Here is a 22,948-nt window from a genome sequence, read left to right as displayed (position 1 = left end):
AGTCACGGAGCCCCACAATGTGGCAGGGGGTGGGTGGGCTTGACCAGGAGACTCAGTGAAGTAAGCAGCAAATTCTACTACAATGTGCATGAGGGGTGTGATAATGGTGTGAACAATGTGTTCGAGGTGGCTGGGGGTGGAACTCGCTACCCTTCCCTCTGGAACGTGTCATATGCTCATCACTGTCATTCCCTGAAGAGAACGCAGTCTCTGGTGGAGGACTTTGGAGCTCAGAGAGGTTAAGTGACTTGCCCAGGATCACACAGCCTGCACATCTGGACTTTGAATCCAGCACTGCTTCTGTTGCACCACAGACATCGTGTCATGGACGTGGTGTCATGAGTCCCTCCCTTTGGAGTTCCTGTAGGGAATCCCTTTTACTTTATTAAGGCTTTTTGGTTCCCACTTTAGAACATAATAATAAAAGTAGCTGCTTACCCACTTTCTTTATAAAGCTGAGTGGTCTGATAGGCTTGTGTTATCCTTTAAAAAGGTGAAAGTATTTTTCAAGATTTTCCCTTAGGATCCTCCACTGGGCTGGATAATCATTTCTTTCTTTCTTTTTAAAGATCTTATTTATTTATTCGTGAGAGACCCAGAGAGAGAGGCAGAGACACAGGCAGAGGGAGAAGCAGGCTCCATGCAGGGAGCCCGATGTGGGACTCGATCCCAGGACCCTGGGATCACAACCTGGGCCAAAGGCAGATGCTCAACCAATGAGCCCCCCAGGGGCCCTTGGACAATCACTTCTATGCCTTCTGGAGCACCCAGGAGTAGACAGATGGTGAGTTGTCAGGACCCTCCTCACCATGGGGGATCCTTTCACAGCCTCCCAGGTGTCACTCTTGCTTTGCTTTCCTTTTGGCCTTCTAGTAATTACATGCTTCTCCCCCAAAGAGCGGAGCCACATAAAGCAAGACAAGGCCGAAGCTGGTTAAATCCTTTCCCCCACCCTGAGAACACTCTTCAGGATTCTTGAGAGCACACGAACACATTTGAATCAAACCCCCACTTTGCTATGTGACTCTGGCCTAGTTATTTCACCTCTCTGAGCTTCACGAGGTCATTTGGTGTACAGATACATCCACGACACGTCTCATAAAAGGACACTAGGACTTACAAAGCAGTTTGCAAACAGTGACCTCCTTCACAAGCAGAGGGTGCACACTGGACTTCGGGAGCATGTGGGCAAGGCAGCATGAATTTTAGGAAGAGATTAGACTTTGGAGTTAGAAGGTCCAATTTCAGACTCTGGATGTGCCGTTTTATGAGCAGTGTGACCTTGAGCCGGTGACTGACAGCCCTGACGCTCAGCACCAGAACCAGGGGAAGGGTGGTGCCTGCCCACCCCCTCACCCCAGGGTTATTAAGAGCCAAAGAAGCTGAAGCACCCCCTGATCAGGAGGTCTGCAATGGATGGAGGCCGGTCAGTGCCATGACCAAGGTTGGGGTTCCCCTTCAGCGGCGGCAGTCTTTCAAGGGAACGGAGATTTTTGTGAGGCTATACGATCCTGCCAAGGCAAGAAGAGGAAGAAGACACTTCCTCTCTGCCTCCACCTCCCTCCTGGGCTCCTCCCTCTTCAAGCCCACATCTCTGGGGCCAGCCTGCAGCACTCTCAGACACACTTTTCAGAAGGGCTTCCAACTACATTTCGATATATTTTAAAGTGATAATAAATAAGATTGTTCAAAGAAAAAACTTAAACCCAATTTTTTTTTAATCAAAAAGGAAGAAAGAAAGAGAAACGAAGAGCCTGCCCCTCTTGGCGCTGGAGCAAGCACCCACGGCTGCATCTAGTTGGGAGACAAGTCTCCCTCCCTCCTTCACCTTCTGAGGATGGGCCTGGGCTGTCAGCTGGCATTTGCACCCACCCCGGGAGCCCCCTCTTTTCCACACCACACAGCTCCTTTTAGCCGGGTTCCAGTTCCCTAGTAGGAGGCCTTGAACATCGGACCCACATGGAAGTCCCCAGGTGGGAAGGGCATCCCAGCTGCCCTTGAGGAGCGCAGAGCGGAGCCGAGTGGCTGGGGTGCGCTCCGCTCTGCCTGCAGGGCTTCCACCTGTTGGAAATCTGCCGGCTACCTCCAGGTGGCCAGCGAGGGTGTGCCAACTCCACAAATAAGGAAAACCAGGATAAGAGGTAATGTTTGCCCCTAAGAAACAAGGGTGATAGTTTGACGATAACTCTGATTAGGCTGCTCCAAGACCATTGTTGCAACCACAACGGCTCTCCTCTATTTTCTTTCCTCTTTTTTCCTCTTTTTTTTTGTTAAGACATTAAAGGCCACCACGGCTGTGCACCTTCCCTTTGAAGTCCTATGTCTCTTTCTTGTTTGATTCGGACGGGTTGAGAACTGTCTGCGTGCTTTCCATGTCACATTCCCCTCCTTTCCGCCACAGGCCGTAAGAACCAAATGCCTGTGGAGTAAAGACGTCTGCAGTGAATATTAACTAAACAGAAAATATGTGTTCCAATCCTCAGTCAAGATACATAAGCTGCGTCAGTAATCATTGACTATACGCCAGCTGTCGACATGACCCGAGGTGGCAAGTGCCAGTTGAGAAACACTGCTTACCAGAGGACAAACACAGAGAGGTTCTGTGGTCCCCGGGAGGGGGTCCAGCCCGGCGGGGGGCAGCGGGCGAAAGTCTGGACTGGGCAGCCCCCGCCAAGCTCTTGAAGGCGGTGCTCTGAGGCCCTACAGCTCTGCTGAAGACGTCCTCTCCTGTCCGGAGACGTGAGAAAGGCCTATATGGGATTAGCTCAGACAGCCCCGACACCCAACTCTCTTCCTACAACCCAAAGGCACAACTCAACTGCTTCTGTTCCCCCACTTTTCTTTTTCTTTCTTTCTTTCTTTTTTTTTTTTTTTTTGAAGTTTTTAGTTACATTCCAGTTAGTTAACGTACAGTGTAATATGTTTCCCCACTTTTCTACCTGAGAGGGCATCCAAAGCCACGGCCTTCCTTCCCTCCATCCAGTTTAGAGCTGGACCAGTCCCAGGAGACTACTGGTCTATCTTGTGCCCCAGCACCACAGATGGTCCCCTGGCTGGATACTTCAGTGATGTGAAGCTCCCTTTTTGGGGTGACGGTCTGTCGGGTTTTCACATCACTCACATTTTTGATCCTTACAGGGAGCTGAAATTGGCCTTCCTGAAATGTCACCATGGGTTCCAGTTCCTTCCTGGGAAGGCAGGCAGCAGTCACCTTCGTTCCTATATGAGAGCCCTTCTTCAGACAAAACATCCCAGTTCCTTCAACTTTGGAAACGGTGATTCTTACTAATTTGAAGGCTTTGGACTCCACTCCGTAATCCCACAAAACCTGCGAGTGGGTCATCATCCCAGAAAACTGCGTCTTTAAGTCTACATGTACTGCTCCTCCTCTGAGCCCATTAGTGAATCCCTCAAGAGCCTGTGGATGGAGGCAGGAAGCTTGCCATGGAACTCTAAAGCCAGATGCCGGAGGTGGAAGGGAGCTCGCCACTCACTCTCCTGACTTCACAGAGACTCCGAGCCTGTGGATGCTCTCCTTGGCACTTGTCTTGCTGGACCAGGCATCTGGCACCTGCTGCCATCCACCAGGTAATAAAGGGTTGACTTAGTGTTTCTTCCCAAGGAGGGAGATGGATGAAGGTACCTCCGCTGGCCCTCTCCACCTCCACCTGAGCCTGACCCAGGGAGAAGCAGGACTTGGGTGCAAGCTGAATCGCACCAAATATGCTGGGTTGTTCATGTTCCTACCTGAATGAGCTTCATCCCCCAAATACTCAGAGTTTGGCCTCTATTAGCTGCTCATTGTTTTTTCTCCTCCTCTTCCTCCTTCTCCTCCCCTTTCCCCCTCCTCCTCCTCCTGTTCTTCTTCTTCTTCTTCTTCTTCTTCTTCTTCTTCTTCTTCTTCTTCTTCTTCTTCTTCCCCTCCTCCTCCTCCTCCTCCTCCTCCTCCTCCTCCTCCTCTTCTTCTTCTTCTTTTCTTCTTCTTCTTCTTCTTTTTCTTCTTCTTCTTCTTCTTCTTCTTCTTCTTCTTCTTCTTCTTCTTCTTCTTCTTCTTCTCCTCCTCCTCCTCCTGTTCTTCTTCTTCTTCTTCTTCTTCTTCTTTTCTTCTTTTCTTCTTCTTCTTCTTCTTCTTCTTCTTCTTCTTCTTCTTCTTCTTTTCTTCTTCTTCTTCTTTTTCTTCTTCTTCTTCTTCTTCTTCTTCTTCTTCTTCTTCTTCTTCTTCTTCTTCTTCTTCTTCTTCTTCCTCTTCTCCTTCTTCCTCTTCTCCTTCTTCCTTCCCTTCTTCTTCTTCTTCTTCTTCTTCTTCTTCTTCTTCTTCTTTCTGAACTGAGGCAGAAAAAAGTTGTCCCCTCCCAGTGATCTCATTTTGCAAAAAAATATGGAATCATATGGGACATACTCTTTCGTAAGCTGCCTTTTCTTGTTGGTAGTTTTGGGAGCGGGGTGTTCTTGCTTCACAATATACTGCGATGCTTCTCCATGTCATTACGTATTCTAGACTTTGGAGGAATTCTGGAGATGGAGGGAGACAGAAAGAGAAGCATAGAGATCCAGGAAGGCTGAGAGAAGAGGAGTGAGAGAGAAAGAGGGGAGAGGATGAAGTCTGAAAGATGTGGAATCTCATTGGGGAAGGATCAAGGATCAGCACCGGAGTGGGCCTTGGTCTCGGGTGGCTCAGGGCTATTTTGCTGTCCCTTCTCTACATGGACACTTAGCATATTGGTGGGCTTCCTGAGGGCCATGCTGGCAGCTGCTCAGTCTTGGGGTGCTCAGAGGTGCCTGGACTCCCATGACAAGCACACACTCAGGGCTGGTTGGGAGGAAGCCAGGCACAGCACCAGCACTGCCCTGCCTGTCTGCGTGTGACATGACTTCTTGCCCTCCAGAGACGCAGACTGCTTTGGCAGTGACTTCATGGATCTTTAAACACCAATAGATTTTCTTTTTTATTTAAACATCCTTCACTTTTGTTTTACAGAAGTGTTCTAAAAATTACCCCAGCACTATTCCTTCTTGCAAAGCTTCCTCTGCCCCCCAGGCCCCCTGTCCCCAGCTGGGGCAGAATGTGCTCCTCTGCTCCTGCAGCACCCAGGCACCCTCTGTCACGGCCTGCGTCACCCTGGGTTGAAACGATCTGAGAGCTCAGTGATGGCAGGGAGGGCCTCGATGCTATTCATCTCTGTCTCCCAGGAGTCCGGCTGGCAAGCGATCCTGTCACGTGATTCTCAAACTGTGCCCAAACTGTGCCACGAGGAGCCCTGGAAAGAGGAGGTGGTTTGCGGGACTGTGGATGTGACTCTGCCCTCCCTTCCTCTTTAGTAAGAGCACCGCCTTTCTCCCTTTTCTCATCCCGTCCCCCACTGTCTTATGCTTAATGCCTCCTAACCGCCCCTCCCAGCCTGCAACCCCCCCCCCCCCCAGAGAAACTCTCTCTAGTAGAATGATGATGCTTATCCTCTGTCCAAGGAACTTGGTCAGTGATGAGCAGGAGAAGGATTTTTTTTAAAAGATTACTTATTTATTCATGAGAGACACACAGAGAGAGGCAGAGACATAGGCAGAGGGAGAAGCGGGCTTCTGATGCAGGACTCTATCCCAGGACCCCAGGATCATACCTTGAGCTGAAGGCAGATGCTCAACCACTGAGCCACCCAGGTGCCCCAAGAGAAGGATATTTCCATGGGACAGGGAATCTTTGTGCCCAGAGCACTCCAACTTTATTCTCTTGGCTCAAAATCAGAGCAGGCACCTATGTATGAGTGTTCTGGGTGACTCTAAGATGTGTCCCCGGCCCTGACAGTTATGTTGGGAGGTTGATACCCAAACATCTGGGATTGTACGTGTCCCAAAGGCAGGGACAGTTGCACAATTTCCCTGTACACTGTGCAAGTGAAAACAGCACTTGTGGTAAAACAAAAACAAAAACAAAAACAGGGCCCTAGGTCTGAACATCTGGATTCCGGTCTCCAGTGTGTACCTTATAACTGCACTTTAAGACATAGTCAGTAACTTCAGTGTCTTGGGTTCTTTCTTTCCAAGTTCTGTAGTCTGATAACCAAACCAGATAATACATGTGAGCTGCTTTTATGAGCTTTAGAGACCTATTTCTAAACAGTGATTGTTACTGATGTTGATGCTAAACCTGAGCTGGACAAAGGGGAAGACCATCCCATCTAAACCTGCAGTGGAGGGAACCTTGTCCTACAGAGACAAGGCCCTGAGATTTTAGAATTGGCTAATTCTGAAATTGGCATTGGCTTTATTCCCACCCCTGAAAAGAAGCCAGCTCTCCCGTTCCTAATCCCAGGTCCATGGAATCCAGAACATCTGACCGACCCTATGGGCGCTGGGTATGCTAATGGGGAAAGATAGTCCAAGTTAGTGTGGGCTCTTTCCAGTAAGGTCCCATCATGGAATGGTGCTCAATTGCCCCCAGACCCTTGCAAATGTACTCACTGCAAAGTGACTGCTGGCTTCCTTGGGAGATGGTGCTGGGGGCCAACAGTCAAATAAGTCAAGCAGGTCTGTACAGCCCGAGGCCATTTCCCATTGGCTCACCTTGCTGCCCTCCCCACCCCATGCCAGCAACCCCTGGCCCATCAGTTTGGGGGAACAGCTAAGGGGCTGCTGGATGACAAAAAGCTCACTGAGCAGCTGGAACTTTAGAAGTAGGAGCCAACATGTCAAAGAAGCCAAGACCCCAGAGAAACGAAGTGGCCAAACCCAGAATGGAACCCATTCCTTCCACTTCCAAGGAAGCTATATCCTTGTCCTGCACATTCCAGCTTTCCTACTCCACCTTCCCTGACTCTCAGTGCTGTGAATGCCTCATGCAGCATGAATTTTACGTTCGTAATGGAAGTCACAGGAAAAAGATTTTCACGGTCTACCAGTGTTGACTTAAATGATCTTTTTATGTTACTTAAATATGTGCCCATATAAAACTAGGTATAAACTGCTAAATCATACAGGCCTAAACCTAAAGTAAATATGCAGATTAAACAACATAAAAAGGACACAGCAAGTAAAGTTTTAAAAGTCCAACATAATGGAGGAGGTAGTTTGGTTGAAGGATGCTCGTTGCTGGTGAAATGCCGCCGGCGGCCCAGGCTCTTCTGCATCTGGCCTGCCATGTGCTGTGCACCAGTCGGCTCTGTTAGAATAACTGCAAAAGCTCCACGCACTGGTATCGCATGGCCTTCCTGCAGAACAAGCACATCAGTGCCATATTGCATTGGCCTCTGTCCTTCATTCATTTGTTTATACCAATGAAAGTGTTGCCCCTTATTGCCAAATGTCAAGGGTGGCCTTGAAGTGTGGGGTCCTTAGTTAGAAGGTGGTGGCAGTGGGACGCCTGGGTGGCTCAGTGGTTGAGCACCTGCCTTTGGCTCAGGTTGTGATCCTGGGGTCCTGGAATCGAGTCCCGCATCAGGCCCCTCATAGGGAGGCTGCTTGTCCCTCGGCCTGTGTCTCTGCCTCTCTCTGTGTGTCTCTCGTGAATAAATAAATAAAATCTAAAAAAAAAAAGAAGAAGAAGGTGGTGGCAGATAATTTGGGTTGTACTCGTACTTTAACCTACCATAGCAATGAACACAGCTAAGGGGAAGATTCTCCCCATCAAGCTCGTGGACCGCCTGGAAGGTGTCCACTGGTGGCTGCTGGGTCCGTAGCTGAAGTTACAGCTTTGAGACAGGAGGCAGTTGCTGATGAGAGGACAGATGGGGTTCTGCTCCACACTGCCCCCTCGTGGTGCTCTCCTTCACCACACATTCCCAGCATGGTGCCAGAGGGGCAGGGTCTCTGCCCCAGAGGAGTAAGGGGACAGAGGACAGCAGCAGTGACCCAGCAGATGTCAGCAGGTTGAGGGACTTGAACAAAAGCTCTCCTATCGAATGGCGGCCAGGATAACCGAGGTCGTGGTTCAGTCTGAGTTTTTTCTCTTCTGTTGCCTCCCATGGTCACTCTTGACGGTGCCGTGATTAGTGTTGAAACATGGCACAGGAGTAACAAGAGGTGTGAGCCCTGCAGAGGGGCACATGGCCTCCTGGCTTCCTTGGCTCTCCTTTCGGGACCCCAGCTCCCCGAACCTCCCACCTCCCACCTCCCAGAGATGCAAGGAAGGGCATGCGTACACCAGTAGGCTCCGAATTCTCCAGCCCCGTCTCTGTCCCTATTAAAGCACGGACACGGGCCCTGGGGGTGTCACAGGCATTCCAAGAGGGCTTCTGGAGAAGGCTCCTCAAATATCTGAGAGCTGGAACCCTGTGCTCTTTACCACTCTGTCCCCTTTTAAGTGGTCAGAATCCTACTGTAGAAAATTAACAAGGCAGGAAACAACAAATGTTGGAGAGGATGCAGAGAAAAGGGAACCCTCTTACACTGTTCGTGGGAATGTGAACTGGTGCAGCCATCCTGGAAAACTGTGTGGAGGTTCCTCAAAGAGTTAAACATAGATCTGCCCTACGACCCAGCAATTGCACTGCTGGGGATTTACCCCAAAGATACAGATGCAGTGAAACGCCGGGACACCTGCACCCCAATGTTTCTAGCAGCAATGTCCACAATAGCCAAACTGTGGAAGGAGCCTCGGTGTCCATCGAAAGATGAATGGATAAAGAAGTTGTGGTCTATGTATACAATGGAATATTACTCAGCCATTAGAAACGACAAATCCCCACCATTTGCTTCAGCGTGGATGGAACTGGAGGGTATTATGCTGAGTGAAGTAAGTCAGTCGGAAAAGGACAAACATTATATGTTCTCATTCATTTGGGGAATATAAATAATAGTGAAAGGGAATATAAGGGAAAAGAGAAGAAATGTGTGGGAAATATCAGAAAGGGAGACAGAACGTAAAGACTGCTAACTCTGGGAAACGAACTAGGGGTGGTAGAAGGGGAGGAGGGCGGGGGGTGGGAGTGAATGGGTGACGGGCACTGGGGGTTATTCTGTATGTTAGTAAATTGAACACCAATAAAAAATAAATTAAAAAAATATTTAAAAAAAGAAAAAAAAAGAAAAAAAAGAATCCTACTGTACAGCTCCTACTGTACAGAATCCACCTGTACAGCTCCAGCCACAATGTACTTTGGAATCACACGGACCAGAGTTCATATCCCGATTCTACCGCTTACTCCTTAAGCCAGATTTCTTAATACCTGCGAGCCTCAGCTCACCTGCAAAATGGGAAGTGTAGTGCCTTTTGCTTAGATCTGTGATGAGAAAATAGGATAAAGTCTCTATGAAGCGCGAGGCAGGGCACTCCTGGTGAGTTGAATACTTCTGAAAGCACCTTCCTGGATGCTCAGAAGCTCCAGCTCTAGAGCTCTCCAAGGCAAAGCACCCCCAAGCTATGGCCACACTGGTGGCTCTGTGTCCTCACCACACTGGTCACCGGCTGTACCAGTGGAGTTGCTGAACATGCTGTCACTCCTCCCCAAACAAGGACTAGCCTGGATTTTGTATCATGATTTTCGTTTCTCTCCCCCGGAAGGACTTTCCCACGCCACGAGCTGCCTATTTGGCCCCTCTTGGGCATGTGCTGTGCTCTAGCCTGAAATTGCAGTAAAGCCAAAAGCTATTCTGAGGTTGTCTTTAGCCTCACAACTATTTCAGGCTCCAGTTGGGACATGGGGCTAGAAGCCAGCACTCTCTGCCCCTGTCTCAGCCACAATTTCCAAGACTGATCCTTTTATGCTCCTGACACCCTCAGATCCAAAATAACCCCTGCTTCGGGATGGTGACTGGGACCAGCTTGGATGGAACAGGGATGTACCTGTGCCACCCAGACTGAAGCCAGGCTCGATAGGGCTCTGGGGGTTGAGACCAAGCTCCAGAGAGGCAGCCAGGGCTACGCTTGCATCCTCTGAGCTGGCAGGCTTGCAGGGGGAGGGGGTAGCAGCTTCCATCCTATAGCCAGAGGAAGGAGCTTACTTCTGCCCCTGAGTTCTCACCTGTATGCCTCCTTCTGGGCAGGCATTCACTCATCTGTGCTGCAAATATTACTGAATGCCTGCTAACAGCCAGGCACAGTCCTGGGCTCTGGAGGTGCAGCCTTGGATAAAAAAAACCAAAAACCAAAAGCCAAAAATCCCCAAAAACTCTCTCTCAGGATGCTTATCTGTAACAGAGGCTGTAATAACAAATTGGCATTGATCTTTTTGGTTGGAAAGCACTTTTCCATATCTCTTCTTTTAAAGATTTTATTAATTTATTCATGAGAGGCACACAGAGAGAGGGGGGCAGAGTCACAGGCAGAGGGAGAAGCAGGCTCTATGCCGGGACCCCTATGTGGGACTCGATCCTGGGACTCCAGGATCACTCCCTGAGCTGAAGGCGGCACTAAACCGCTGAGCCACCCAGGCCTCCCTCCATATCTTTTCTTAATGGAAAATCCTCTGGACTACTCTGCACTGATACAATATGTATAGTTTTAGACTTTCCTGTTCTCATGTAATCCTGCCAGTACTTCTTGGAGTTAGACACCACACCATTTTACTGACAAGGAGATAAAGTCCTGGAAAAGTCAATAAATTGTGTGAGGTCTGCACAGGCAGTGAGTGACAGGGCAGGAATCGGAACCGAGGTATGTCTGACTTTAGGGACCAAGCAAGACCTTAACTACTATGCATAGGGAAGCTGCAGGCGTCCACTTCCAGAGGCTCAGTGAGACACAAAGTTTGCCAAAGGCAAGTTCTGTTCCGTGGAGTGATGTGACATCAAAGGTGGAGGGAGCTTTGAGTTTGCCCTGTTGGGACTCCTTCTACCTCAACCCAAGTGGTTGGAACAAGATTCAGCTCAAGTGTTTTTGGGCTCTAGGCTGCTCCCTGGGAGCCCATCCCTCCCGCACACTGTGACAATTCCTAGTCCTCTGGCCTTCGAAGAGCCACCTGCCCTGCCTGCCCACCTGGCATCCCCTCGAGCGATCTTTTCCTCCAGCAAAAACCCACCCAACATGGTTCTGATTTGCTTCTTTCTCCTGCCAATAAACGTCCCAGACAGGGTGTGGTGCCTCTTCTGCATTCTCACAGCCTTCAGCCTGCCCATCTGATACATTGCTTATCTCACTGTTGGAGATACACCTGTCTCATGCCCATCTGAGCCAATCCACTTCTCATTGCTGGCACGACTAGGTGCTCAACCCACATTTGCTGAGTGAGTGCTAAGAGATGGGCAACATCCAGCCATTTGTATTCACAAAGAGAGACTGGGCCAGTTATTACTTGAATCCGAGCTGCCTCGCAAAGGAGGAAAAATCTTCCTTTATCTTTCCCACCAACTGGGTCATGATACTCATGTGGTCTATGGTAGTCAACAAATACTTGTGGCTTGTGAGTATTATTGTGTGAAGGCATTTCTGAAGGTTTTTTCTGTCATTTTAATCCATGGATCCCCTGAACTCGACACCATGGCATGAGATGGCTGCGGTCTCAAGCACGCTGGGGTGTGTTGCTATCTTAACCATATACTGCTCAACTGCTACAGAGACTATTTTTAAATGGTCAGGAGGACGTGGAGGGAGCTACCTTACTGCATGGCAGTGCCAAGACAACGCACGTGGTCATGGCTTTGTGGCTTGTTCTTCCTCTGTGAAGCTGCTGTTGTCCCAGGAGACTAAACCTGTGGCAATCAAAAGCCTCCCTGTCATTTGGGTGGCCCTTGAGATCAGCAATCCGGGAAGGTCCAGCCAGGCCACAAGAAGGTGACTGCTCAGACAACTCTCCCTGAACCCTCCCTGAGCATGGACCTTCTCACTGAAGGGCCTGCAGCCAAGTGAAAAGCACTTGTGGATTGTTTTCTTGTTTGTTTGTTTCCCAGAATAGGATTTAAAAAAAAAAGGAAAGGAGTGCTTTCAGGCGAGGTTAGAATTTCCCAGTTGTCATAGTTCCCACCAGTGCCTGTCATGTTATAGAGAGTGTGGTGTGTTAGGAGCACGGAGGGTATGGCTGGACTGCCCAGGCCTGAACTCTGGGTCCGCCCCTACCTGGCTATGTCACTTAATTTCTTCGTACTCCAGCTTCTTCACTGGTAAAATGCGCATCCTCGTTGTCACCAGCATCATAAAGGGTCCCTATCTCAGAGGTTTGCAGAGAGGGGTTAAATGAGGCTTTAATGTTTCCTACAGTGCCTGGCATTGGCTATGTGATGGATTTATTTGTTGGGTACCTACCATGGGCCAAGGCGTATTAGGGACCAGGGATACCATCAGAGAACAAAACAGACTCATCTCTGCCCCATAGGGGGACACGGTGAGACAGATAATAAACACAAAAGTAGATTCTGAAGGAAAAGTGGTGTTAAATGCGGCAGGGGAAGGTGAAACAGGGAAGAGTGGTGGAGAGTCCTGAGTTGCAATAACAGGATAGTCAGGAAGGCCTCCCTGGGAGGGTGACCTTCCAGAAAAGACTCTAAGAGTAAGCCACGTGGAGCTCTGGAGGGAAAAGTATGCAGGCTGATGGAACAGCAAGCATGAAGGCTTAGAGGCAGCCTGTCACGTTTGATAAAATGCCAAATATTTTTATTATTATCTGCCTGGTCCCCAGAGGCATTTGATTTTGTGACGTTGCTATCAACTTACGTTGCTAGTGGCCATGGAAACTGGTCCTGTGGCTCTGATCTTGATTGGGTAAAAGCAAAGTGAGGTGGGAGGAGAGCATGGATAGAAACAGAGAGAGTTGTACCCACTTCTTCTCGAGGGTGGGCTCCCGGAGGGCAGGGGCCATGTCCCCGGGCCTGGGCCTGTTGGATGCTATCTATCACTCTAACAAATGCACATGTGCGGGCATAAAGGCAGTGGTGCTGGGCTGCAGGGCCTGGGAGATAGGAAGGAATAATGGTGGAGAGCGGTAGGACTGAAATGAGCCACGCATAGGAGGAAGCTCTGCCTTAGGGCCCCATGTTTCTAGCTGTGCTGATAATTCTGGGCCAACGGCTGATGGCTTTAAAGGGAGTTTTGTTTCCAGCTCATTAGAAACGGTCAGTTGGTTGAACTGCAAGGCTAGCTCTTAATTTGATGCACATCTAAGCAGATTGGAGACATTTTTGCCAGAGTTGCTATTTTAGTAGGCAACAATTTGTGTGCCCACCAGGAAACCAGGTTTGGTATGAAAATAGAGACTTCCCCGGGCATCTTGTGCTCAGGAACCAGCAGTAGCTGGCTTTCCATCTGAGATGCTCCTTGTATAGAAAACAAGGCCAAAAACAGGGGGGCGGGGTGGGGGAGGTGCACCAACGTGCCAAGGTGCACGTTATTTGCAGACACAAGAGAAGTAGGAGGGATAGCACTCTGGTCAGGCTCTCGTGCCAAAGGAGGATAATAATACCTGCCCCATGCGGTTAAGATCAGGATCCCACAAGACAGCCTGTGAAAAAGTGCCTGCACTTTGTTCCTTCCCTCCTTCCTGGAGACCCGTCTTCTTCCTTATGAGGTCAAGATAGAGAAAGATTTCCTCTCTGGAAAGTGTAAGCCCCAGGACACAGGAGGATAGGAAGGGGAAGTCCAGCAGGGAGCAACATATGGGATTCTTGAACCTGCGGGGCTGGTCACCTGAACCCCAGTCTCCAGATGAAACCCAGTACGGGAGCTGCAGCTGGCCACAGCTATCCGCAGGCCATCCTCATGGTGCTCCACTCACCTCTGTCTTGCCTCCCCCCCATCCCGAGTTCAGGCATATAGTGAAACAAGACACAGCACAGTCTCCAGTGGCCGAGTGTGCAGCTGCCAGATATGGGAAGCACAAGTCACAGCTGACAGATAGATAGATGTGTGTGAGGGCTGCTCACGCTTTCTGACTTCTCAACGTTGCCCTTGTTTGCAAAACAAGAATCTAGGACATACAAGCTTCACATACCCTGGATAATTCTGGTTGCAAATAGTCAGAACCTTGTCTCAGCAAAAAGAGGAATTCATTCCTACCAGAACCCTAACAAGCCTGAAACAACCAAACCAGGAGGGGGGCATGGAAGTGGCTAGAATACGAGACTCAGATGCCACCTGACTCACTATTATTCCTTTGCCTATTTACCTCTGCCAATCTCATTGCATCTGTTTATCTCTGGCTTTCTGGAAACATAACTGGCAGTAGCTGCCCTCACAGGAGGGGGTCTGACCTCAACTTTCTTGATCCTGAGTTAAAAATTCCCAGGAAAGAAGTTCATTGGTTTGGCTGGAGTCAGGGCCCATCCCTGGGTCAGCAGGCTGTGGCCGGGGGGCTGGATCAGAATCAGGACGCTGTCTGGGGGCTTGCCTGGAGGGCTAAGAGCTCGTTGGGCAGAATACTCTATGGACATCTATGACTCGTATCTAGTGTGTAATCCCGGAGACTTTAAACATGTAGTGTCAGTGGCCACCCCAGGGTGTGGATGTTGCTGTCACCTTTTAGTGGCGTACAAGCCACACACCTGGATGGCTGGAGGTAGGGCAGGGGTGAGGGCTTCCTGAGGGTGAAGGGGGGCATGGTGCTTTCTCACAAACAGGCCATCTCCTCCCCAGACACCACATCAAGTCACTGCTATCCTCACCCATCCACCCACTATGATATCATGAGAGGTGTCCCTGACAGTTATTCCTGTAGAGTGAGCAGGGGAGCTGGGGAGGTGCTCCCATCACAGACATTTTGACTGAGTGTCTTTTCCATTTTTACCTTTCTCCCTGATGTTAGGCCTATCCTTGTGTAGTAGACATGGATCCTGGTTCTACAGGTGCAGGGGATGTTTTCTGGAATGATTCTAGGATCTCTCACGATCCAAGGAGGCTGTGGGAAGGGCAGAAGCAGGGCAGCTGGAGGGCTTCTCAGAGGTAGCTCAAGCACTTGGATGCCATGGAGTCACCCATAACCCAACTCACCCATAACCCAACTTGAAGTCTCTAGACCCCTATGTCCCTCAGGCCCATCGTTCTCAGTGCTTGGACAATTGGCTGAGCCCCAGTTTGGTTCAGTTATGTGCCCTGGGTCAACCAGCTAGAGACATTCATTTTTTAACATCTCCCCCCAACAAAGTTTTTCTCAGTAACAATCATGAAATATGGATAATAATAATAATGACAGTGTGAGAGAAGAAGAGCAGTGAAATAGTTTACAATTGAACTCTGTATATACAGTCATACTAACAAAAAGTAAATGAAAAAGTAAGGTACAAAATAAAATAACTATTGCAGTATAATGAAGGAAAAAAAGTCGTGAAATAACTCATTTTTACATTAATGTGACTTTCGGAAAAAAAGGAAAATAGATTTACACTTGCATATTGGTCTGTCACAGTAATGAATAATATAATTTCAGTTTTTGGTTTTTAAGTTGTAACTTTTGCAAATTTATAAATAATTTGGTCAAAATTAATCTCTGCATATTCATGTTCCTTAAGTGATATAATAAGACTTATCCACCTATCTTTGCTATGGTTGACTGAATAATACTTTTATTAATTTTAATTTAAAGGGTTTTCTTCTACGGTGCTTGAGTGGCTTGGTTGGTTAAGTAGCTGCCTTTGGCTCAGGCTGTGATCCTGGGGTCCTGGGATCGAGCCCCGCATTGAGCTCCCTGCTCTTCTCTTCCTCCCTCTGTTCCCTACCCCTCATGCTCTCTCTCTCTCTCAAATAAATAAACAAAATCCTTAAAAAAAATAAAGGGTTTTCTTCTATATGAAGTAATATGTAAATAAATAGGAACAATTTTAAACATAAGGATAAATTTAGCATTCACAAAAATCCTATTTCACAATAAATTCTAGGAATTGCAATACCATTCATGTCTTTATGTCTTAGTTATTGATACTAGTAGCTGTTGAATGTTGACATGGTTGAAAATCTTCTAGTAAAACAGAAAAGTCATTATACGTCTTGATTATTTTTAGTTAAGACTTTGGAATTTCTTTTGTATAAAAATCAGAGCTAATGATTGAACAGTAACCCACATGATGTTATTTGACCCATTACTTTTAGATCAAATGTCCAGCTCTTGGTGATAATGGACAAGGTACTGTTCACTGCTCTTTTGATTCCTTTGGTCAGTGTAAACCAGCATCTCCTGTCATTTCTCCTGACATTCATAAAATGACAAGATGAAAGTAATTTGAGTTCTGTTTCTTCATTTTTGTAAGCACTATCCCATTATTGCTTATTTTGAATTTACCATTTAGATGCAGGAATAGGCTTACAGGGTGAGCTTGAATGAACTCAAATCATTAGGAATTTACTCGACCGTGTGTGGCTGAGTCCGTGTGTGTTGGGGCGCGGCTGTGTAACTGGGAGTTCTCCAGTTAACTCCCATGCAGAATGCAAGTTATAAAGGATAAGAAATGAAAAGGTGCTAATTTGAAGCTTACATACACATTATTAAAACTCAATAGTAAGCAATAATTTAGGACTTAGACCAACAAAAGATTTTTTTCAGGAAGTAGGACTTTATCACTGACATTGCTTAGGATTGCCGACACATGGTGATAATAAAAAGCAGATTGACTTCTATTGGTTTTGTTATTGTTTTTAAATTCTCTACAGGCTTCCTTATTGCCTGAACCCAGGGTAGACTGTCCCCCTGGTCCTGCAGTTGGTGTTACACTGCACCCAGTTATTGTGGTGGTGGTGGTCGTGGAGGTGGTGGGAGGAAGTTCATGTCATAAAATAGACAGACTTCACAGGCCCACCCTGCATTTCAAGGGCTGTGCTAAGAGAAGGGGGCACTGCTGTGGCTTAGGCAGCTGCTCCATGTGGTGTCTATTATGTTCCCCTTCTCAGTTGCTTAGCATAAACACACACACACACACACACACACACACCATACACTTGATCCCACATGTCCAAGATGCTCCTGCCCAGCATGACTGACGTGCCCATATACAACCCCAAATGAAATCGGCTCTAATTCCAAATCATAACAGCTACTGCATCCAAAGTGGTATCATGGAGCCATTGTTCTGTAAGTCTAGATTGCAGAGTGATCTCCATTCCTCCCGTAGTCATGCTGAGATGCCATCTGATATCCATCAGGCTATGGATTACTTAGCAAACAAAACCACTAACAACACACCCCATCCTCAAAGTCTATGCTAACACGATTTCTCCCATCTTAATGATATTCCCTGTGTATGACTTCTTTCTTCTCTATAATGATCTTGCATAACACCCTCCAGGCTGTGTTGAGTTCAGATGCTGGCCACAGAGTGGACATTATTGAGTGGTGGAACCCAGCAAGGTGGATGGCTAATTTCCTCTGGTTGGTGGCAGTGGGGTACAGTGAGGAATGTTTCAAGAGGCTTGAAGGCTTAGGGTCTCCACTTCCTCTAGCTTCTCCCATAGATCCTGACTTCCCTTGCCAGAGCTCCACTCTTTCCTGACCATGCTGTACACACATATGAAACCTAGTAAGTTCATAAATGCAAGTGCAGGTCTAATTCAATTAGCCTGAAATACCAATTTTTGAACTTGTTGCTTTAAGTTATCTCAGGCCAGTAGCTACTGGGATCATATTAGGACTAACTTTGAATTGATGCCTATAGGGAAGGCTTCTGGGATGGAGTTACTGTTCTCTTATATAGGTTATCCCAATGAACTCAGAGGCAACCACCTGACTCTGTGGTCTCAACCTTTCTCATCTCTTTTAAACTGCTTTATGGTGGCAACTACTGGGTCCTCTCAAACCCTAGCACTGGTGAAGTCCCTTCCAGGTGACCACAAGAAACATATTGTCACTTTCTACCAAGGTTGCTAATTTCCCATCTTTGAATAAAAAGTACTATTGCCTTCACTCCCATGCCAACACAATGATCTATTACATTTTCCTTGAAGGTCCGGAATTTGCAACATACTCTCTAGAATCAATTTATGAATTATTTAATCTTATTATTTGAAAACCTCGGATACTGACTCTAGTGGATTTCAGCAAAAATAAAGGGAGGAACACATTTATCAGAAGAATTCTGGAGCATGCATAGAGGATAAATGTTGAATAAACAGCTCAGCAGCAGGGAGGGTAGAAACCAGGGCACGCTGAAGGCCTCAGCGGCAGGCATTCATGGCCCTTCTCTGGAATCCTGTTATTAGTGTGCAGGAGCAAACTGAAGTTCAGCATGTCTCGGAGAGAATTAGAAATTAGCTGAGCTCAGAGTTGGTGTCTGACTATGTCAGAGGCAGAATTGTGAGGTCCAGACAAGGCCTGTGGAGGGTGGAGACTGGGTGATATGCCTTGTTATCAGGGGCTATACTCAGAGAAGGGCGGTTCTCGTGAGATAAGAAGACTCCACTTCGGTTTTAGAGATGGTGGCGGTGCATATCTTCAGCTTCCTCATTAACCCTTGTTCTGCCTGGGGTCCCAGTCTCTGTACACACTAAGGCCCATTCAACAGTGCTGGCTGATGAAAAGATGTCATTAGCTAAAAACAAGACTCCAAGACCAATCGATCTCTGGTTAAGAAGACGGTGATTTGGTTAAGAGACAGAAGAAAATGAGATGATTCTAAGATCCAGAGAAGAGAAATCCAAAGAAAAGTGTGATTTTGTGTGACTTTGAGCCTTTCGTGGCATGCCTAGCTTCCAAAAGCCCTCCCTTCTCTGAAGGTGAGCTCCTATCATCTATATTGCTCAGTTGACTCCACGCTCAGATACTGTGCCTTGCTCTGTACATTGCTGCATGGAAGCTGCCTGTCCCAAACCACACATCAAGACCTGCAAGGACATAATGCATGCCCTACAGGTTTTTTATATCTTCAGAATCAAGGCTGTTGCCTTCTCACGCACTAAATATGCAATGAATTGTATTTTCATGATGTCAATTGCCATAAGCAATTGGGATGGAGTTTGCTGTTCTCTTCCATAGGTTAGTTATCCCAATACACTCAGAGGTAATATAATATAGCAAATTTTGCTGTCTAGGTGTGTCTTTTGCTATTTAAAAAAACACATTAACTTAATAGTATGGCAATGACTATGCCTAAAATTGATATTCCATTTAGAACAATGTGCAAGTAATTATGTAGATAGAGTTTGGTTCATTTTTTACTCACCATTAATAATCATAATCAAATGCTTAATCAGTTGCTTGTTTTCTCTCAGGCTCAAGCAGATGACATAGTTCTAATTTTTTTTTTAGGAGGGATGGGGCACAGGAAGAGGGAAAGAGAGAATCTCAAGCAGCCTCCACTCCCAGCATGGAACCCAGTGTGGGGCTCTATCTCACAACTCTGAGATCATGACCAGAGTCGAAATCAAGAGTCGGACACTTAACCAACTGAGCCACCCAGGCACCCCTGCGTATTTCTGATTCTATTTGAGGCAATGTCTGTAAGAAATCTAAAAAGCTGCCTTACACGTAATAGGCACTAAATAAACAGTAACTAAACTACGCTGTTGGTAAAAAATCATTTACCTTGAATCATTTTTAGGCTAAACCTTCCAACTAAGGTCCTTTGGAATTTTTTGACATCTTGATTCTCAAAACCTTAGAGGAAACTTATATTTAACCTAGGTGGTCTCAAGGAGTGAGGTTGGGGGACCCAGTAATCAAATCTCCCTGGAGAAGGATTCTTTCTTATCCCTCTCTTCACCTCTTGCCTTCGCCCTTTGGGGAATCATTCAGACGTACATTATCTCTCAGGGCTTCTGCGTGGAAAAATGTGTTGAGATTACTTAGCCTTGGTTTTCTTTCTTTCTTTCTTTCTTTCTTTCTTTCTTTCTTTCTTTCTTTCTTTCTTTCTTTTTCTAAACAAGAAAAGCTTAAAATTAAGATTTTTCTGGCGAAGGGCTTTCTTTTTTTGGCCTCTTCCTTGCTGTCAGAGAAAAGCAAAACTGGAAGAGCAAAATCACGTTGCAGGCAGTCAAAACAGTCTCATGGCTGTGTTACTAAACCAGCTCTAAGTTTCTTTTTCCCCCAGACTTTTCCTTGAAACTTGTTCTACTGCAAATAGTACTGGAAGATTTAGAGTAGGTCACAGCATGCATTTTTACAAAGGCAGCCCATTTTCAAGAGGAAGTACCAAGAAGCTTAGGCTCTGGAGCTGTTTTCTTGGCTTGATGTCACACGACCACTTTCTAGCTGTGTCCATTCTCCGCCTCAGTTTCTGTCTAAGCAGAGGCAATAATCATTTATATCTTATAGGGTTGTTAAGAATTAAAAGAGCACCTGACATAATAAGTACTCAATAAATATTAGTTCTCATTATTTTAAAGATTTTATTTATTTTATTCATGAGAGACACACAGAGAGAGGCAGAGACACAGGCAGAGGGAGAAGCAGGCTTCCTGTGAGGAGCCAGATGTGGGACTTGGTCCCAGGACCCCGGGATCATGACCCGAGCCAAAGGCAGATGCTCAACTACTGAGCCACCCAGGCATCCCTCTCATTACTTTTATTGGGCACCTTACTTGGTGGTGATCACCATTTGCCAACTGCTGTGTGTGTGTGTATGTGTGTGTGCGTCCACATGTGTCCATAGCATATATACAGACTCCTACACACTATGCAATATTTATTTGTTGTGGTCTGCTCCAGTCTTTAAGGGGGGGGTACTTAATCTGTTTTATTCACTACTGGGTCTTTGTACCTGAAGCAATGCTGAGCATAGGAGGTACCCCAAAATGTTATTTGAGTAAATGTTTGGGGAAATCTTTAAACACAGATATGTTCATGCACACACACATATCCATGGACACAATGACATGCACACACACACACACACACACACATACACACACAATTAGGAATATAAAGCATTTTCTTTCCAGGAATCTTGTTATTAGACTGGAAGAAAACAAGCTACCAAAGAGAAGATTGAAAAGTTTGGTTAGGGGATCCCTGGGTGGCGCAGCGGTTTAGCGCCTGCCTTTGGCCCAGGGCACAATCCTGGAGACCCGGGATCGAGTCCCACATCAGGCTCCCGGTGCATGGAGCCTGCTTCTCCCTCTGCCTGTGTCTCTGCCTCTCTCTCTCTCTGTGACTATCATAAATAATAAAAAAAAAAGTTTGGTTAGTACAATCTGATTACAGAAAATATTTTAGTATATGAACTGAGGTTTCAAGAGAAGAGGTTAATATACCAACTTGGCAGGAATCAAAGAGGAGGGAGTGGGAAGTTGTTCCAAGAGAAGAGATACTACAGAAGAAGAGAGAAAGGGAAGTGGCTGGTGCACCTGACTCTTGCCCACTGGGGAGGCTGACCTGGGTTCTCAGGGTTTTCATCAAGATGGGTTTGCACCCTCTGGACTACTTGCCCAGAGAAGAAATAGTGGGTTCCCTCTAGCCATCCCAAAGCATTCTTCTATTTAGGTCAATTTGCTCAGTTTCCCAGAGCTCTGGGGATTGCTTTAAATGACAATTCCTGGACATTTTAAGTGCTTTGCCGAGTCATCGCATAAGAACTTACCTGCAAAGAAGTCTAAGACTCCGCTCGCTAAGGCAACAGGCTGCACCACTATAGCTCTTGCCATAGGCTCAAACCAAGGGCAGCTGATTCGAGGCTATTCTGTGTTTAGTGTCGGGGAGAGAACCCAGGAAATCCTGTTGGAGAGCAGCCCACTCCCCATCCATTGCATACCTCTCTTCATGTGATTTTCTCCCGGGATTCACAGGATCCTGTAATTTCCAGCTAGAGGACTCCCCAGTCCTGCTCAGCTTCTCCTGGGACTTCTAGAAGAGCAGACCCCACTCTGCCCATCCACTTCTCCATCCTGATGTCGTTGGAAATAGTCCAAACATGAGTGTTCAAACCGAAGAATGTGAGGGGCTGGATCACTTCTTGGGCTCTGCTCTGGAGAAGCGCAGGGATCCACAGAAATGATGCCTAGCAACCAACCCACAGGTCCTTAATAATGTTAGTTCTCCTCATTTGGAAATAAAGAGGACTCTTTATCCACAGTAAACTATTTTAGCAGCAAGCTTCTACACAACAATCAACAAGCAAATTACAAAAATGGGGTTACCTAGCTAGAGATGGGGGGCCTTCAAAATGAACTCCATTGAAGCATTCATTGGTCAAACATCTAGTGAGAGTTTAGTATGTGGGATACTGCGAGGCAAATGGGAATGCTGAGATCAGTTGGAAGGGATGGATGGTGTTTTGCTGTGCATCATGTTGGGCGCTTTCACAATCTTTTCAAGTAATCTTTGCAACAATTTTATTAGGTCGGTGTGGCAGAGAGGAGTACTTGTCTGCCTTCACCCATTCTTGCTGAGTTCTTTTAGTAACAGACCCTTCCCCACCTGGAATTTTAGCAGGGCATGTGACTTCCTTGGTGTTCTTGCATAGGACAGTGGAAGAATCAGATGCTCAGGGTTGACAAACATTTCCCAGGTTCCCTTGCAGGTGGGCATGGCTGAGAGACTCTGTGCTAGTTGGTAGGATTTGAATATAAGTAGTATGTGCAGCTTTGGGATGAAGTCCATACTGGGGGAGATGTTTCCTCTCTGTTCCCTTCCCGGGAACTGGAAGTAGATGTGGTTGTAGGGCTGGCAAATAAACTTTAGTTCACCTGGCCAATATTAAAGCAGTGAGACCAAAGGAACCTGAGTTCCTGGCTGGCCTGGGGGAGCAGTCTTCTACCTCAACCACCTCCCTACCTAGAGGTCATTACATGAGAACACAGTAAACTTCTCTCCTATTTGAATCTTTTTATTTGGAGGTCTCTCTGTGACACAAGCTCAGTATTTATAGTTTTAATATAGTGGATAAGAAATCTATGCTAAGGATGAAAAAAATGAGGAATCACACAAATTTTCTGAGATCACCAAGGTCCTATAAGGTCCTATAAACCAGGACTCAGACTCTGGTGTGATGTGTTCTGCTTGATCATGGCATCTTCCCTGAAATAAGCAGAGAGAAGATGCTGTGAAGTCCCTTGGGCTTCTCAAGAAAAGGAGTTGTACTGTAGAGATTTTGAGGAGCTCAACTTACGAAAAGCTTGTCGAAAAAGGGGAGACTCTAGCATTTACTAAATACTGCTATTCAGTCACCCTGATGC

The 22,948-nt window shown here is 46.9% G+C and overlaps 1 long non-coding RNA gene across 2 annotated transcripts; it reads left to right on the top strand.

Annotated features, from left to right (window-relative positions):
• The first annotated feature begins 2,532 nt into the window (after nt 1-2,532).
• On the top strand, nt 2,533-19,337 carry LOC140601082 (uncharacterized). Of its 2 annotated transcripts, XR_012004131.1 has the most exons (4): nt 2,533-2,739; nt 3,139-3,588; nt 5,191-5,318; nt 19,086-19,337. It is a non-coding gene; the product is annotated as an uncharacterized lncRNA (long non-coding RNA). The 2 variants fall into 2 exon arrangements; XR_012004132.1 differs by lacking the exon at nt 5,191-5,318 and having other exon boundaries at nt 2,538-2,739.
• Nucleotides 19,338-22,948: the final 3,611 nt, after the last annotated feature.

This window comes from Canis lupus, chromosome 12, assembly GCF_048164855.1.
Source record: "Canis lupus baileyi chromosome 12, mCanLup2.hap1, whole genome shotgun sequence".
Taxonomy (NCBI): domain Eukaryota; kingdom Metazoa; phylum Chordata; class Mammalia; order Carnivora; family Canidae; genus Canis; species Canis lupus.
Note: the sequence above shows the minus strand (reverse complement) of the source record. Positions and strands in the feature narration are given on the sequence as shown.